Source organism: Oryx dammah, unplaced genomic scaffold, assembly GCF_014754425.2.
Source record: "Oryx dammah isolate SB20612 unplaced genomic scaffold, SCBI_Odam_1.1 HiC_scaffold_3, whole genome shotgun sequence".
Taxonomy (NCBI): Eukaryota; Metazoa; Chordata; class Mammalia; order Artiodactyla; family Bovidae; genus Oryx; species Oryx dammah.
Genome location: NW_024070187.1, coordinates 77,114,396 through 77,131,875, shown reverse-complemented (window position 1 = coordinate 77,131,875; position 17,480 = coordinate 77,114,396).

Here is a 17,480-nt window from a genome sequence, read left to right as displayed (position 1 = left end):
TGCCTTTATATTTTGTAGGGCAAATCTATCCTTGTCACAATTTAGAACCATCTTAATAATCTGTCATTATTTCTTCTGTTAATGTTGAGAATCGAATTGAAGAGGGGGAAATTGTCATTTCATTAGCTTTATACTAAGCCAATAAACTAACTTTCAAATAATTGATATTTTGAAAACATTCTACTTTTCATCCAAGAATATGGCATGTGTTTCTAATCATTCTAATATGTTTTTATATTTCTCTGTGTGAAGAGCTTCAAATGAGTATTGTGAAATTTTTAGAGTAATTTTCAAGTATTTGCAGATTATTTTGGATAGTACCTGTTATTATTTCTACATTTCAACTTCTGGCATATAAAAATGCATTTTGATTTTGTGTATTTGTCTTAACCATAATTCATATAGTAAATGTTCTCATTATTTCTGAGTTTTCAGTTGATTCTCTTTGGTTTTCTAATGTTTCATTGTGGCAGAGACCATTGTTTTTTTCCTAATCAATAGTTATCCTCCTCTCTTTTATTAAAAAATCTCTAATGTTATTTGATATATCGCTGCAGTTTTAAATGCTGTTTTTCAGTCTCACCTGGAGAGTAGAGATCATGAGACACAGTCTATATAAGCTGAAATTTTTAAATGAACTTTCTAGGAAAAAAAATATTTAAAGAGCAGGACAGACTCATCTAGTATCATCTTTCTTTTTTTTTCTTTCCCTTTGTCCTCATCCTTCCTGTCCAGTAGCTATCTTGAAAACATTAACAACAATCACACCTTAAGGAAGAAAGAGAAAAAACTAGAAGAAGCTTCATTCTCTGATGATGTCAGGAAAACTCATCAATAGTAAAATTCTACCCCTAGTATTCTTTATGTGCAGTAATAATAATAGTAATAATAAACACCAGTTTTGTAAGCCACTGTTTTTCAGGACTCTAACGTGAGATGCAATTTCAAACAAATAGCTATATTATTTGTAAATAATGACAATCTTTTTCTTTTTTAACCACTTATTATGTACTATCTTATTGTATTGGCAGGACTTTCCAGACTCTATCAAATAATAATGGTGACAGCTTCTTGGATCTAGAACTCAATTCAAACGTATTTCCAAATCTATTTAGTCTTGCTGGCCTGTTCATTGATCCTCAATATTTAACTTACTCTGGTTCACTTATTGATTGGCACCCTAAAATTAGCAGGTCTCTTTATTTGTTGCCATCCTCAAACAGCAAGCTTTGGCTCTACCTTGCAGAGGTCACTATTCACCCATATTCAAAGCAATTGAAGTGATCTCACTCTGACCCTTCTTTCATTTATAACTGTGGTTCATTTATAATTGTGGTGAGTGTGAAGTAAAGTAGCAGAGAATCATGATGGAGAATGAAGTGTTACTTATAATAGCCTGATCAATGGTTTGGAAGTGACATAGAATTCTACTACTATTTGAAGTTTAAAAATAAAGTTGCTGAAAGAAAATTAAAACCTGTGATAGACATGTGAAAAAATGTATCAAGAAAGTGAGATAAAAGCTACCATTTAGCCTGTTATGAAAAGGCTTCAGGAAATTATATGTGGTCATGAAAATATTGTGTTTCAAAAGACCCTTTCAAAAGAAATTGTACAAAACTATCTTCAGAGGCACTTTTTTGCTTTTGAAAGGGAATTATTCCCTACAGAACAATGCACCTAGCATGGATGAAATGGGAAAATTATTTTTTACTTGTAACTTCTATGATTATCAGTAAGAACAAATATTAAAGTGTAAAACAGAAAAAAGATTCAATCAGATAATAAGTCCATTAAGAGCAATGGTCTGAAAAATATGAGTTTCAATATCTAATATGTTGTAACTTTCAATCAACTACCATAGAATAAATGTAATAATATATTTAGGAAAGTAAAGAGGTATGATAAAATTTATAAGACCTAACAGAAATTACATAAAATAGAGTAAGAACTGCATGAAGCCATAGTTTGTTTAGAGGAATAATGATTAAAAGTCCAAACATAATAGGAAAATGTAATGGCTAGTGACATAGATAGAAAGGCTTCCCAGTGGCTCAGTGGTAAAGAATCTACGTGCAATACAGGAGACCTACAGAGGATGTGAGCTTGTTCCCTGGGTCAGGAAGATCCCTTGACGAAGGAAATGGCAACCCACTCCAGTATTCTTGCCTGGTTAATTTCCCGGACAGAGGAGCCTGGCAGGCTACAGTCCACAGGGTTGCATAGAGCCAGATACTAAGCGGCTAAACAACAACGACATTAATGGTTAATGACATATATAGAAATATAATACATAGATCATACATTTGCGGCTGTTAGAAATTTGCTATATCAAACACTGGTTTATTTTCATTTCCATTCAATACTCTTTCCCTGTCCCTCAAAAAGACATTGAAGGAAAAGAACACTATGGTAACAATCTTCAATATTAAAATAATTCTATGCCTGGAATCAGCAAGGAAGAAAAAAAAGATCAGTGATTACATGTGAATTAAGGAAACTGATATCTCTTTTCTCAGCTAGAGAAGAATTAATCTAGGCTGACAATGAAAAGAACTGTGATAAGAAATAAGTGAGAGCCATGTATCACCATCTTTTACTCAAATATATTCTATCCCACTACTCCCCTCAAATCCTGCCAGGGAAGGAAGGCAAAAAATAAAAAAGACAGAAGGTTAGCCCAGGAAAGTTATCTGCTGCACATACATAGAGTGACAGAATTGGCGTCTAGTAATTTGGAAATTTACTGTTTCCATCTTGCTACCTCTGAATATTTTGACCTTGTTTGCAGGTTACTTCTGGGCATAGTTGAAGATGGCTACTCCATTTCCAGACATCTCCAAATGCCCATTCCAAACAATGCCCACAGGAAATGTTTATCTTTTTCAGAAATCCTCAGTCTCCTCCATTTCATATCTTAACAGCCTGAATTTTTTCTCATGTCCAAAACTAATGTGCTTATGCTGAAAAAATGAAACCATTGAGATAAGGTTTAAGCCAATGGGACAAGTGATACACTGGGTACTGGCATCCTGGGGAAAGGATATCAATGGTTTTTGCGTGTGTGTGTGTGTGTGTGTGTGTGTGTGTGTTTTCTTTTTTGTTCCCAATCAGATGCTAGTAAACCACATAATGACATTAATACTCTTTACTCTAATTCTGTGCCTACCATAAAACCTTGTAATGATGCTGTGTCTTCCCATGATGCTTGTCCACAGGGAGATAATGTATAAAGACAGAGTGTCTTGACTCTTTCACAGCTATTTCTCACTCAAGTTATAAATTTTCCTGTAGATTTCATTAAGAGTAAGGAAGATAGTATCACAGCCAAAAATTCCTAAAGCCAGCTTTCTCAAACAAATTTCCTTCAGAGAAGTTTCTCAGGAGACTATATCGAGGTGGGAATAGAAAGAGAAAATAAAACGATAAGTTGATTAACTGAGTATGTGCTAAGTCACTTCAGTTGTGGACTGAACCTGCATCTCTTATGTCTCCTGAATTAGCAGGTGGATTCTTTTACCACTAATGCCACCTGGGAATCTGCTTTCCAAAGCAGAACTCAAGCAGGACTTAAGAAGAGCTCACCTTTAAAGCTAATGTGACATTTATCTCTGGGTCTAATTGTAAAAGAAAATATTAGGATCATACAATGTTCTGGTCCACTCTGCACTTAAGAACTTGAAATCTGACAGGATTCTTAGAAAGAAAGTATGGATGTCACTGATACCAATTATGATGTTAGAATATATATTTGGATTCAACAGGTCATTGAATCCAAGAAGCCATTACCTTCTCAATATACCATTATTTCATGTACCACTAAGAAAATAAAGGTACCAGTTAAATTATGAAATAATTTTAAGAACTGTAAAGAGTGCACAATTTTACTGTATTTGGAACCTAACAAATTGGCTTTCCACAGTTTCCTGAACAGAGGTAGAAGATATGAGACTCTTGGGTCAGAGAAGAAGAGTATATTACTCACATTAGCATTAGCCAGAGCATCCACATTCCTCTTTCAATTCCCTAGTTGCCAATTCCCACAGGGCAACATAAAGAGATTATATAACATCCATTTATAAAGTGGACTGTGTTACCATCATGGAACTCTTGACTTATGGAGCTTGTTTTTTTATAGCATGTGGTTATACCTCCACAGCCATCTCAGATAAATTTTTCAGATTTCATTACCAAAAATATATATTAATTATAACATGATGACAATAACTCCAAGCTCATGGGATTCTTTGGAGCATCAAATAAAATAGAATAGATGCACATTCAGGGTAACTACTACATAATAATGTGCTCAGTTGTGTCTGACTCTTTGCAACTCCGTGGACTGTAGCCATCAAGAATTCCAGCAAGAATTCTGGAGTGGGTTGCCATTTCCTTTTCCAGGGGATCTTCTAGACCCAGAGATCAAACCCACATCTCTTGCATCTCCTGCATTAGCAGGTGGATTCTTTACTACTAGTGCCACCTGGAAAGCCCATACATTATAATAGGATTTAATAAATATTAGTTTTTCTTTTTCCTTTAATATTTCCCCTATGAAACAGACACTCCTAAATACCACAATTCACTCCTACCTCCCCCAATCCTATACCACTAGCTACTTAAAGCTTGGCTTTCTCTTAACAGGGAAAAATGTAGCATTCCAAAATTACAGCTATTGTTAACAAGTGAAATACTTACCTTATATAAAGTGACTAACAAAGAGCAGAGAAGATGGGTTTGAGGATGTAAGTGTATCAGTAAATACAGGGAATATGGAAGAACAGTGAGAAAACATTCAGAAAGCAAAACAATAGTCATAAAAGACAAATGTATTTTATTGTTCTATCTAACATTTAGGTGAGTCAGAACAGGTAAACAGACCATAACCTCTTTTATAAAGGAAATCATGGAAATTTTGGCCCAAATCCAACCAGAAGCAATTAGGAAATTCCTAACTTAGGCTAAATAAACTAATTAATTCAATCAGCTAACCAAATACTCTATTAACAAGCACAATGAAATTTTAAATGCAGGAAGAATTGAATAAATGAATAAACAGAAAGACAGTTAAGTACAGTTCTGTACTTTAGCCTGTAAATCTTTGATCACAATTGGGAAGATATGCTGTAATGATGTCTGAATGCTAGAAATCTTTTCAGCATTTTTACTTTCTCTGTTCTATCAAATCCACTAATTTGAAACAATTATATAACATTTCAAAGTAAATATATTTCATTTGTGATTGAATTTTAAAATTTTTATAGTTATTTCTCCACAATTTATTTAAATGTTCACACAAAATGGGTTATATTTTGAAAGCACCAGTGACACATTTCAAAGTTATGAGTTTATTAAACCAAGTACACCAGGTTGGTTATTTGTTTTATTCTGCTTTACCATTTACATTTAATGTAAACTCAGAATACCATTGCTTAATTTACCTTTTTCTACAATGTCTTCTTTTAAAGGAAAATATCTCTAAAAAGATTTAAATATTGCTGTTATTTTTATTTTTTAAATGTCATCCAATATTCATCATAGATAGTAACTCTTCATTTTGAATGACAGCTTAAAGATCTGTCTAGTCAAAGCTATGGTTTTTTTCAAGTAGTCATGTATGGATGTGAGAGTTGGGCCATAAAGAAAGCTGAGTGCCAAAGAATTGATGCTTTTGAACTGTGGTGTTGGAGAAGAATCTTGAGGGTACCTTGGATGGCAAGGAGATCAAACCAGTCAATCCTAAAGGAAATCAGTACTGACTCACTGGAAAAGACCTTGATTCTGGGAAATATTGAAGGCAGGAGGAGAAAGGGACGACAGAGGATGAGAAGATTGGATGGCATCACCAACTCAATGCACATGAGTTTGGGCAAGCTCTGGAAGTTGGGGATGGACAGGGAATCCTGGAGTGCTGCAGACCATGGGGTCACAAAGAGCTGGACACGACTGAGTGACTGAACTGAACTGTATTTAGAAACTCCATAGTACATTTATAGAAATATGCCACAATAATGTATACTTGAACATATGTGAGTATATGCATATTGGGAAAAGATTTTTAAATAACAGTTAACCCAATATTCAGCTTATCATCATAATATTTAGAAGTGTTTTATAGAAAATTTAAGGACATCACTAGTAGCCATTAAAAATGCCATTCATAATGATAGAAGCTTTCAAAGGATTATCTTTTCTGAGTATTGTGGTACCCTCAGCCTCTATGTCAGCCCTAATATTTTTTTAATGAGAAATAAATGAGACTTCCCAGGTGATCCAGTGGTTAAGAATCTGTGCTTCCACTGCAGTGGGCACAGGTTCAATTCTTGGTTGGAGAAATATGATCCCACATGCTACAGGGTGTGGCCAAGAAAAAAATCAAGGAAATGATGCTTCTGATATAGACTTTCATTGTTATTTAGTAAATCAAAACATCTTAATATTGTTAATGTTTCAATATTCTTAATGGCTGTAACATTCAGATATTTAGTAGTTTACTATCTGTATTCCTTTTCTTTTCTACTAGTGGCAACATCTCCACCAGGCATTTATTCTTTGAAACAGCCATTTCAAAATGGATTGCTTTCTATTTTAACATTGTGCAGTCCCAGAAGGGCAAAGTTCTGTCGTTATGGCAATAAAAGAAGAAAATGAGCAGGAAAACACATGCTCACACATACACACACAAACATAAAACACACGCATGCATCCACACAAAGTCACAAATACACAATATCAAAGGTAGTCGCAAGAAAAAATTGAGTGGTGTCAATTCCCTGCTCCCCAATATGAAAAAGTTTGTACTTAGCTGCCTCCCTTCCACTAACTAAACACCCTGTGGAATAAAATGATCCTTAGACAGGGGCTTTATCTGATGGAGAAAGTGGTAAATTGACAGTCACCCTCTAAATCAAAAGCTGAGTGAAGGCTATGTGTATACTCTGGCCTGGCCGATAGTGAGAAACTCTCATGCCAGTCTGGGTAGATATCCTCATAAAAATGTGCTTAAGATTTTCCAAATGAAATCCAGACTAGTCCGACAAATCCTTGGTGTGAAAGCCCCAGCCCACACAGTCGACAATGCTATTCACAATGTTGCTGCTGCATCTGTCTTGTCAGAAAGACAGCATCTCATTGAACACAGGCTAATTGAGCACTACAGTTGAGCACAAAGACAAGGGATGGTTTTACATCCAGTTCCTTGAGGAAGCCATGATGTTAAATATCTGGCTTTATATTTATAAAAATTCAGGAGGATAATCTCAAGTGGAACTCTTATATGACAGAAATTAGAAGTGGGTAATATGAAATAAACCACTTAGCAGCATTTAAGGCTAATTCTTACCCCAATATCTCTGTTCATGTTATTCCCCTCCCTGGGAATGCTCTTTCTTCTCCTTGCCTGTTCAGAGGCCCTTTTAATGTTCACATCCCCTATGAAGACTTCCCCAAATGTTTTTAGCCTTATCAACTTCTCTCATCCTTGAACCTGGACTGATGGCTCACAAAGTGCTTTGTACTAAGTTTTTTCCTAGTTAAATTCTCTAATTAAATTATAGCTTTCTATGAAGAGAAACATTTACCTTTATAAAGAGTATGTCTTTTCTTTAGATACTAATGACAGAGAGTTAAAAAAAAAAAAAAAAAAGATTCTAGTCCCCATGGAGGTTACTTTTTATTTGAAGGAGAAAGCCAATATATGATGATATCAAGTATATTCAGATAACCTCAAGTGATGTACAGACATTAAAAGATGTTGATGTGATATAAGTGATGAAGGGGCATTATTTATATTGGGAAAATTAAGAAAAGCTGCTCAAAGAAAGCAATTTATAGCTGAGTCCTAACTTATAAGGGTTGAGCACACATTGATTTAGAAGAATTTGTATTAGGCAGAAGGGAGAACAAGTTATTAATCTGTGAATTGAATTTTGTTTCCTCTAGAGAGAAAAAGCTTCAGCTGTATCTCTACAGTTTGCTTCCCATTATATTTCTGGCTTCTTTAGCTCTACCTCTAGATCTCTGGTTTATCTTTTTAATCTCTCCAATTATGTTTGTTTATCTTTTCCTCATCTCCAGGAGTGGTAAACAATATGACTGAAGTTGACTAAATATGAGTGGAGTTCTAAAGAAAAAATCCAGAAGGAAGAGATTAGTAGGGAAAATGAATGTTAATAATTAATAAGAAAAAAATAACAGAAGGAAGTAAATAGATCTGACAAACAAGGGAGGTTTTCTCTGAATATGGAAGAGCAAAATGACTTGAAGAAGCCATATCTGCCCTATTCAGCACACTCTGTGGTCATGGTGAGTCCTTGAGCCAGAAAGGCAGCAGAATGTTTAAATCATACTGTTCTATGCAAACCAGAGAGTAGCTCTTTTTGTTAAGTAAGAAAAATACTAAATTTTAATAGTAAAGATATTACTATTAAATTAATAGTACTTAATTAATTAGGACATAAGGTTTGCTTTAAATATTTCTTTGGGGGAGAAGAGACTGTGTCCTCTTCAATTAAGGGGGGGAAAATGACCTAAATTTTACAGTCCATGAATTCATAGGGAAGAGGTTCCAGTCACTCGGGCCCTTTACATGGGTGTTCACAAACTGTGCTCCTCTGGGTGGAGCAGACTGGGGCTTCAAGTGAACCCAGATATCTTTCTCTTTGGCTTCTTTCTTTCTTTTGGCAAGAGTATTGACCTTAATTTGTTATAGCTGTGCTAACAGCCTGTTGGGTATACTCCAAAATCTTCTAGTTTTGCCATGGTAGCCTTTGTGGCATATTTCTTTCTGAACAGTGTCCATTCCCTCAATGTTTACCATATCACCTTTCCTGAAAATTGCCAAAAGAACAACTCCATGTTTTCTAAAAGACCTAGAAAATGCATAGCAGGTACCTCTCCTCTCTCTGTGTTAGTCATTTTGGTAAATCATTGGAAGATGGCAGTTCCCACAGGAAGGCGCTCAAATGTTTTAATACATGTAAAAAAGTACCTATTGTTCCACTGTCATTTTGAGGGGAAGTGGATGGAAATATAGCCATGAGAAATGTTTCATTTTACAGATGATAACCCAAGCAAAGATGTTAAAATGAAAACCTATTCTTTTGTCTGCACAAGACAATCATAAAGGTGGCCTGTATAGATTTGACTATATCTTTTGACTGATGTAATTGAGGATAAATATCCATTTAATATGATATTCAGTCTTTGTAGTGCCTCAAGTAACTGATATTCTTATAATACCAAATCATCTCTCTTTATGTGCCATGATCCCTCCTCTCAATTAATTCACTCAAGAATACTATATGCACAAATATCTTAAACAGCTCAGGAAATGAACCTACACTGTGCTAGCTGAATTGGAAAGCGAGGTGTTAGAATGAATTCCTCTGTTTATAGAAGCAATTGTTTGACGTTTGGTTTTTATTTTTCCTTTGTGTAGCTTCTGGCAAGCCCTTTCAGCAAATAGTTTAAATTGCACACTGTAGTATTTATGAAGGGAAGTAGCTACAAGATTTATAGCATAATAAAATACCAATTGGCACCATACTGAGTTGGTCATAATTATTATTAAGAACTACTTAACTAGGTGTTTCACATTTCATATCTTCATTAAACACTTGGAGTTCTTACTCTCTCTGAACTCTCTCATGTCTCTCAAGTTGGAAAACTGGTTAAAAATATTTTTATTTTATTTTCTAGAATCATGGGGGCTATTTATAATTGAAGGTCATTGATGTGATTTAAAGCTTTCTCCAAAGAACAAAAAAGAAATGAAGATGTCTTTAAGAATGTAAATAAGGGTTCATCTTGAAATTAAGCCTGTTTAAAAGGTTATATGTACACCTTAAGGAGCTTTTACCCATTATGGTTCTTAAAAAAAAAAAAAATCTCAATTTTTTTAAAGTGCATAGATCTGGAGAGGGCATTTTAAACTACGAAGGGGAGGTAGAAAAGCATAAAGCTGTGAAATAATTGAACTATTACAATAATGTATACACACAACATAATAGTATAGACTTTCCCCTGTAGGTAACAGAGAGCCACTCCAGATAAGCACTGAAGCAACATAATCAGATTTCATTTGAGAAAAAAATTCTGATGATAAAGTAGAAAATGGTTGTAGAGGGATAAAGCTGCATTCAGGAAGATGAGATAGGGACAAGAGTATAGAAGAGAAGTAAGGAGGGTATGAGATTAGCCGATGGAGATACTGCTAATATTACAGAAGGATTTAAGAGATGGGTTCAACAGAGAAAGAAATTCATGAACACTTTCAGGATTCCAGCCATTGTATTAAACAACTATTTACTGATCATGTTTTGTGTACCTATCAATATTCAACCACAATAACCTATTCATCAAGAAAGCTTACATCATCAAGTGAATATTTTATGTGATAAAATATTTTATATAATTAAGTACTCTAATAGATCATTTTTGTAAGACAAAAGTGACATTTATTTAAAAGGTCTAAGCAAAATGGCTAAGTGGGGAAAATGTATTGTGTATTCTCACCACCTTGCTCCCAACCTAAGTCTGCGATGAATAATGTTTATTTTTGCACCTCACCCAAGTCTAACCTCCAGTTGCTGGATAGTTAGAAAATGAGCTAAATATGTCCTCTAACAATTTTCTACTTCTTCTAAATGCTTCAGTGCTTCATCCAAAAACTGTAAATCCCTCTCTCTCTCTCTTACTCCCTCCCTCCCTTTCCCTCTCTCTTTATCACATTAATAGCTGTCTCTAGAGCCGCTTACGGAGTGATAGTCATATATATAAAAGCTCAATAACATGCTAGGTAGATTTCAGCCAGCAAATAATCTATTTTTTCTATCTTTTAATTGATTTGAAAAGTAATATGTGTCCCCTTTTCATCTTTCTCCCCTTCTTTCCTTCGTCTTTCCTTACTTTTTTCCTTGCTTCCTCTTTCTTTCTCTCTTTTCTTCCTTTTCCTTTCCCAAATATGTTTTCTCTAAAAAATTTATTGATTCATTCTTCCAAGGAATGCTGCATCCTGCAGTCCCCCATTGAACATTCATAGTACATATAAGCATATTAAAATCTAAAATTTCCTAAAATGACAACTTTTATTTCACCTTGTTCAAACCAGCATTTTTTTCAAACATGCAAACTGAGAATTGCTAGCATATAATATGTCAACACCCAGCTAAAAATAACCCAAGAAATGCACTGGGGGACTATTATCAGAGAATGCTAAAGATGATTTACTTATGCAAATACTTTAAAAAATAATAGAATGTAGTTGGTAAATGTTCTGCAAGGAGAAAAGTGGGTGTGTGTGCATGCAAGTGTGTGTGAATAGACAACATTCTATCATTTTCTATTTTGTGGGGTTAGAAAAACAGATTGATTAATTCTACAGTTAAGGTGCTTCTATACATTTTAATATAAAGTGTCACCTATTTTATATCAAAACTACCACAATTATTAGTTTATCTACCTTATTAACTGTCACATAGTTACTATACTGCATTCAGTTGAATAAAATTTAAAAAATATTATATTTGTGTAAGTGTATGATCATGTTTGCCTGTATATTATATACATATATATGTATATAATACATAAATGCACACTAAGGTCAGCTATGAGAAAATGGTAGAGATAAAAATACTGACACTTCCATATACTCAGAAAACTGTGAAAGATTGGAATAAAGCTGAGGCTGCAGGCTGCTGCTTTGAGTCATGGAGGTGCTAGTTATATAAATAATGTTGAAAGATTTCTCCTTTTATACAAATAAAAAGATCAGTGATGCTAGAGGTCCCTGGTATCAGAGCCATAATATATCAAGGCCATGAGTGATGGATTGATATCAATGGATGCTGACCAATTAAAACCCTACCAATGTGGATGGACCGGAAGGATCAAACTATGTTATTTCAAAGGGCATTGGTGTAAGTTTGGAATGTTAGGACAGCAGTCATGAAGATCAAGGCCGCTGCCTTCTCACCAGCCTGTCTCTTGCTGTCCTTTTGAGGCAGCCCTGATCTCAACAGAACTGAGTCTCCTCTGGGTGACCTTTCTTATGCAAGAGGGCTAGAGCAGTCATTCGGGCTTGATTGTCTTATCATCATCACTAAAGATGGGCAAATGAAGTAGGAAATCAACTTTTGAAAAGTCTAGAGTTTTAGGAAGAAATTCATATAAACATATTTTATGTGCCCAGTAGCCATTTAAGAGTTTTATCACAATGCAAAATCAGATTTCCTCTCAAGTTTGTTATTTTTACTCTCTGACTAGTGAGAATAACAAAGAATTGGATCCAACTGAGCAACTTCACTCTCACTAGTGAGAATAACAATTATTATATCCTGATAATTCCCAAAAAGCAGGGCAGGATTTAAGAAAGAACTTTACAGTAATATGTAATGTCATTCTTAGATAGCATACCCCTAGCATGATACTCCAGTACTTTGGCCACCTCATGCGAAGAGTTGACTCTTTGGAAAAGACTCTGATGCTGGGAGGGGTTGGGGCAGGAGGAGAAGGGGACAACAGAGGGTGAGATGGCTGGATGGCATCACTGACTCGATGGATGTGAGTCTGAGTGAACTCCAGGAGATGGTGATGGACAGGGAGGCCTGGCGTGCTGCTATTCGTGGGATCACAAAGAGTCGGACACGACTGAGCGACTGAACTGAACTGAGCATAATATTCTCATGATATTGTGTAATAATAGACATTTATTATGTCATAGTTTCTAATGGTCAGTGATTCAAGAGAGGTCAGTCACTCAGCCATGTCCAATTCTTTAAGACCCCATGGACTGTAGCCCACCAGCTTCCTCAGTCCATGGGATTCTCCATGCAAGAATACTGGAGTGGGTTGCTATTTCCTTCTCCAAGGGGTCTTCCCAGCCCAGGGATGGAACCTGCATTCTATGCAGACTCTTTCCTGTCTGAGTCACCAGGGAAGTGCTTAGCTGAGTGTTTATATCTCAGCAGCTCTCACAAAGCTTCAATCAATATGGCAGCTAGGACTGGTGTATCATATCAAGAGTCAGCTGGGAAGAACTGTTTCCAAGTCCACTCACAAGGTTCTCAGCACTCAGAAGATATATGTCCAAATTCACTCACATAGTTTTTGGCATGGCTCGGAAGATCTCCTTCCAAGCTCAGTAAGGTAGGATCCTCCAAAGGCTGCTTCAGGATATCAGACTGACCTCTCCCAGAACCAGCAAGGTAAGAGAGCACTAGGGAGAGAACCCAAAACAGAGCCATAGACTTTTTATAATCTAATTTCAAAAATGACCATGTATCATTTCTTATACTCTATTCATCAGAAGTAAGTCCATCTCACAGTCAAGGGAGCAAGACTATACAAGTGTGTGAACACTGGGAGATGTGAAAAATCCAGGGCCATTGTTGTGGCTGCCTGCTGATGCTGCTGCTAAGTCGCATCAGTCGTGTCCAGCTCTGTGCGACCCCATAGACGGCAGCCTAACAGGCTCCTCTGTCCCTGGGAGTCTCCAGACAAGAATACTGGAGTGGGTTGCCATTTCCTTCTCCATTGCATGAAAGTGAAAAGTGAAAATGAATTGCTCAGTCATGTCCGAATCTTAGCAACCCCATGGACTGTAGCCTACCAGGCTCCTCTGTCCATGGGATTTTCCAGGCAAGAGTACTGGAGTGGGTTGCCATTGCCTTCTCCATTGTGGCTGCCTACCATATGAGAAAAACAAATTAGCTGGGTCCTCAAAAAGCTCACTGACTTGATCATTTGAACACTGTTCTCTTGAGAAGTTTGCATTCAACGGTTTATTTCTAGAAATAATACATGGTTACTTAACATTTTTGGAAAGTAGTTTTGGCTTGATCTTAAAATTAATTTTAGAAGCAACATCTAAATATGTGAGGACTACAAGAAAGACTAATATGAACACAAAACAGGGTTCCTTGAATTTATTATGGTGAAGATTTAAAGTCTGTAACTTTTAACAAATGCAATTTAAATTCTTTGTTACATGACATAAGATAGCCAAGGTATCCTTATCCTATAAATATTGGTAGTTGAATCTATGCTATTTATAATTTCTTTAACATTGATATCAATGGTCCCAAATTCTCCTATCAGGAGATAAATAGACATTTTGGAAACTGACATCCTAAAAACATATAACAGATTCAGAGTTCTTCAACTTTAGAGGTTTTAAGAGAACATTTGGTTCAATTCCAGGTACTGCAATGAATAAATTTTTTATAATTACAGAACTAAAGTCATAAAAATGATTTTGTAGAAATAACTGAGTATAGTGGTCTTTAAACTTATTTTTTAGTGACTGCTCTGGGGGAAGGGTGGGCTAGTCAGAGTGAATTAAAAAATGCAAAAACTCTGAAGTGGATAAATAATTAGCATATTTGTGTAAACCGTGATGCTCAGAAATCAACTGAACAGAGAGAATAAGAAAGTGTAGAAAAGGACAAGATCAGAGAGATAGTATGTAGAAGAGGGCAGCTCAAACAGGGCCTTGTGACAGGAGGTACCATATGGGGCAGGTTATGTAGGACCTAAGAGGGATGGTATACCATTGAAGATACATGAGCACAGAAATGACCTGATTTTACTTATCTTTTTAAAAGGATAATTCCAGCTGGTCTTTTGAGAACAAGCTATTGGGTAACAAAGGTAGGAAAAGGGAACCAGTTGGGAGGTTCTTGCATTAATCTCAGTGAGAAATGATCATAGTTTTGAACATGGTGGTTAACAGTGGAGAGAGCAAGAAATGATCAGACTTTTGAAAGCATAAGCAGTAAAATTTGTGTTGGTTATGGGCTGTGAGAAAAATAGAGGAATACAGGTGATTCTAATATCATTATATTAGGAGCAAAATATTATCTTCAATTAAGCCCTTTTTTTTTAAACAAGTAGGAACAGAATCAAACTAATTTAAGCAGGGATGGTGAGCTCAGATCCCTTGTTCAAGGTACCCCATTGCCCCTGACATCCCTCTGAGGACCGGTCCTATAGACCTTCTCAGAGAACAGTTTGAAAAACACATGTAGCTAGTTGGTAACACATTCCTCAACCTATATATACTATTTTTTTTTCTTTTTAAACTCTAACTTAGTTTGAACCTAGTTTCCAAAGATAGCTAAAAACATAATCTGATTCAATCTCAGATAAACACTCATTTCAGGTCAGTTCGGAGAAGGCAATGGCAACCCACTCCAGTACTCTTGCCTGAAAAATCCCGTGGACAGAGGAGCCTGGTAGTCTGCAGTTCATGAGGCCTCTAAGAGTCGGACACGACTGAGCGACTTCACTTTCACTTTTCACCTTCATGCATTGGAGAGGGAAATAGCAACCCACTCCAGTGTTCTTGCCTGGAGAATCCCAGGGACAGGGGAGCCTGGTGGGCTGCCGTCTACGGGGTCGTGCAGAGTCGGACATGACTGAAGCGACTTAGCAGCAGCAGCAGGAGGTGAGTTCAGTTGCTCAGTCATGTCCGACTCTTTGCGACCCCATGAACTTCAGCACACCAGGCTTCTCTGTCCATCACCAACTCCTAGAGCTTGCTCAAACTCATGTCCATCGAGTTAGAGATGCCACCCAACCATCTCATCCTCTGTCATCCCCTTCTGCCTTCACTCTTTCCCAGCATCAAGGTCTTTTACAATGAGTCAGTTCTTTGCATTAGGTGACCAAGGTATTGGAATTTCAGCTTCAGCATCAGTCCTTATAATGAACATTCAGGACTGATTTCCTTTAGGATGGACTGGTTTGAACTCCATGCAGTTCAAGGGACTCTCAAGAGTCTTCCCCAACACCATAGTTCAAAAGCATCAGTTCTTTGGTTCTCAGCTTTCTTTATGGTTCAACCCTCACATCCATACATGACTACTGGAAAAACCATAACTTTGACTAGATGGACTTTTGTCAGCAAAGTAATGTCTCTGCTTTATAATATGCTGTCTAGTTTGGTCATAGCCTTTGTTCCAAGCAGCAAGCATCTTTTAATTTCATGGCTGCAGTCTCCATCTGCAATGAATTTAGGCTCCCATTATAGGGATTTGACAGTGCCATGGTGACATTAATGGACAGGGGTAATAATATTTTGTTATACTGTTTACTATGCTTCTACTTGTATCTACTGCCAGGTAAATTTTGATGTGGTTGTGGGCATCTATCTCTTCATCTAGGTGCCCAGAGTTAAATGCAGCCTCTTATGTATGCCTCTTTCAACTGTTGCCTCTCCTTAAATAGAATGAGAAACCATAAAATGCAGCCACATTTTCACTCCTATCTAGTGCTATGGGAAATTTCATAGGGCTACTTCAAATCCTATTTGCCATTTACAGCAAGAGTGATCATCTAATTTATCATCTCAAACTGGGACATGTTGTCTGAGACAAATGCTATTGAAAAGCAGATGTAAATCAGGACTGTCCTGGGCAAACCAGGCTGTGTAATTACCCTGTGTCCAACTCTGATAACCATCTATCTTCTCTTGTTCTCGTGCCATAATGGTATAGCAAATGCCTGCAAGGCTGCAGTTTTCCAGTTTACAGATAAATTTGGAAAGCACAGCTTCTTTAAACTCATTGCTGCCCAAATTTATCTGGCAGTTTTATTATCCCAAACTTGAATGGTAAGTCTCAGGGATTGAGGGGTTAGAGCACAGAGCCTCTTCCTTGGTTCATAGATGGCTCCTTTTGGCTGTATTTTCATATGACAGAAGAGACAAGGGAACTCTTTGGGGTCTCTTTATAAAGCCATTAATCCCATTCATGATGGTCCTCCTCCAATGAGCTAATCACATCACAAAGGTCTTATCTACTAATACCATCACATTTAGAGTTAGGATTTAATATATGAATTGGGGGAATTACAAACACTCAGTGGGAAGCATCTTGGAAGGATTCTTCCAGATCTCTTAATTTCATCCATGGACTGTTACTTAAAAATCAAACATGTACATTTTCTGTTTACTGGTTTGCCAACTGTGGCCATATGAGCAACTATGACCTTGTAACTCAAATGGGCTCATGCATGGGATTAAAGCAAAGAGTGGAGTGGAGGAAAAACACAGTAAGTAGCAACTTATATTATCATTCATTCAATGTTGATCAAATAAAATCCCTTTTTTGATGACAATACTTATATCTCAGATCACCTAGCAAGATAGAGCAAAGAAAAAATCAGTTCTAATGCTTCCATTAGTGGACTTAATTCTTTGATGATATTAATACTTTTAAAAGTGCTGAATTGTCCTGTCTTTGTTCAGGTTGTTGTTTCCTATAAACTCCCACCAAAATAACACTGTCTCAAGGTTTTAAATCTTTAGGCTTTGTAATATGCAGGACAGGTTTCCCTGGTGGCTCAATAATAAAGAATCCACCTGTAATGCAAGAGATGCAGGTTCAATCCCGGGTTCAGCAAGACCTCCTGGAGAACTAAATGGCAATCCACTCCAATAGACTTGCCTGGGAAATCCCATGGACAGAGGAATCTCATGG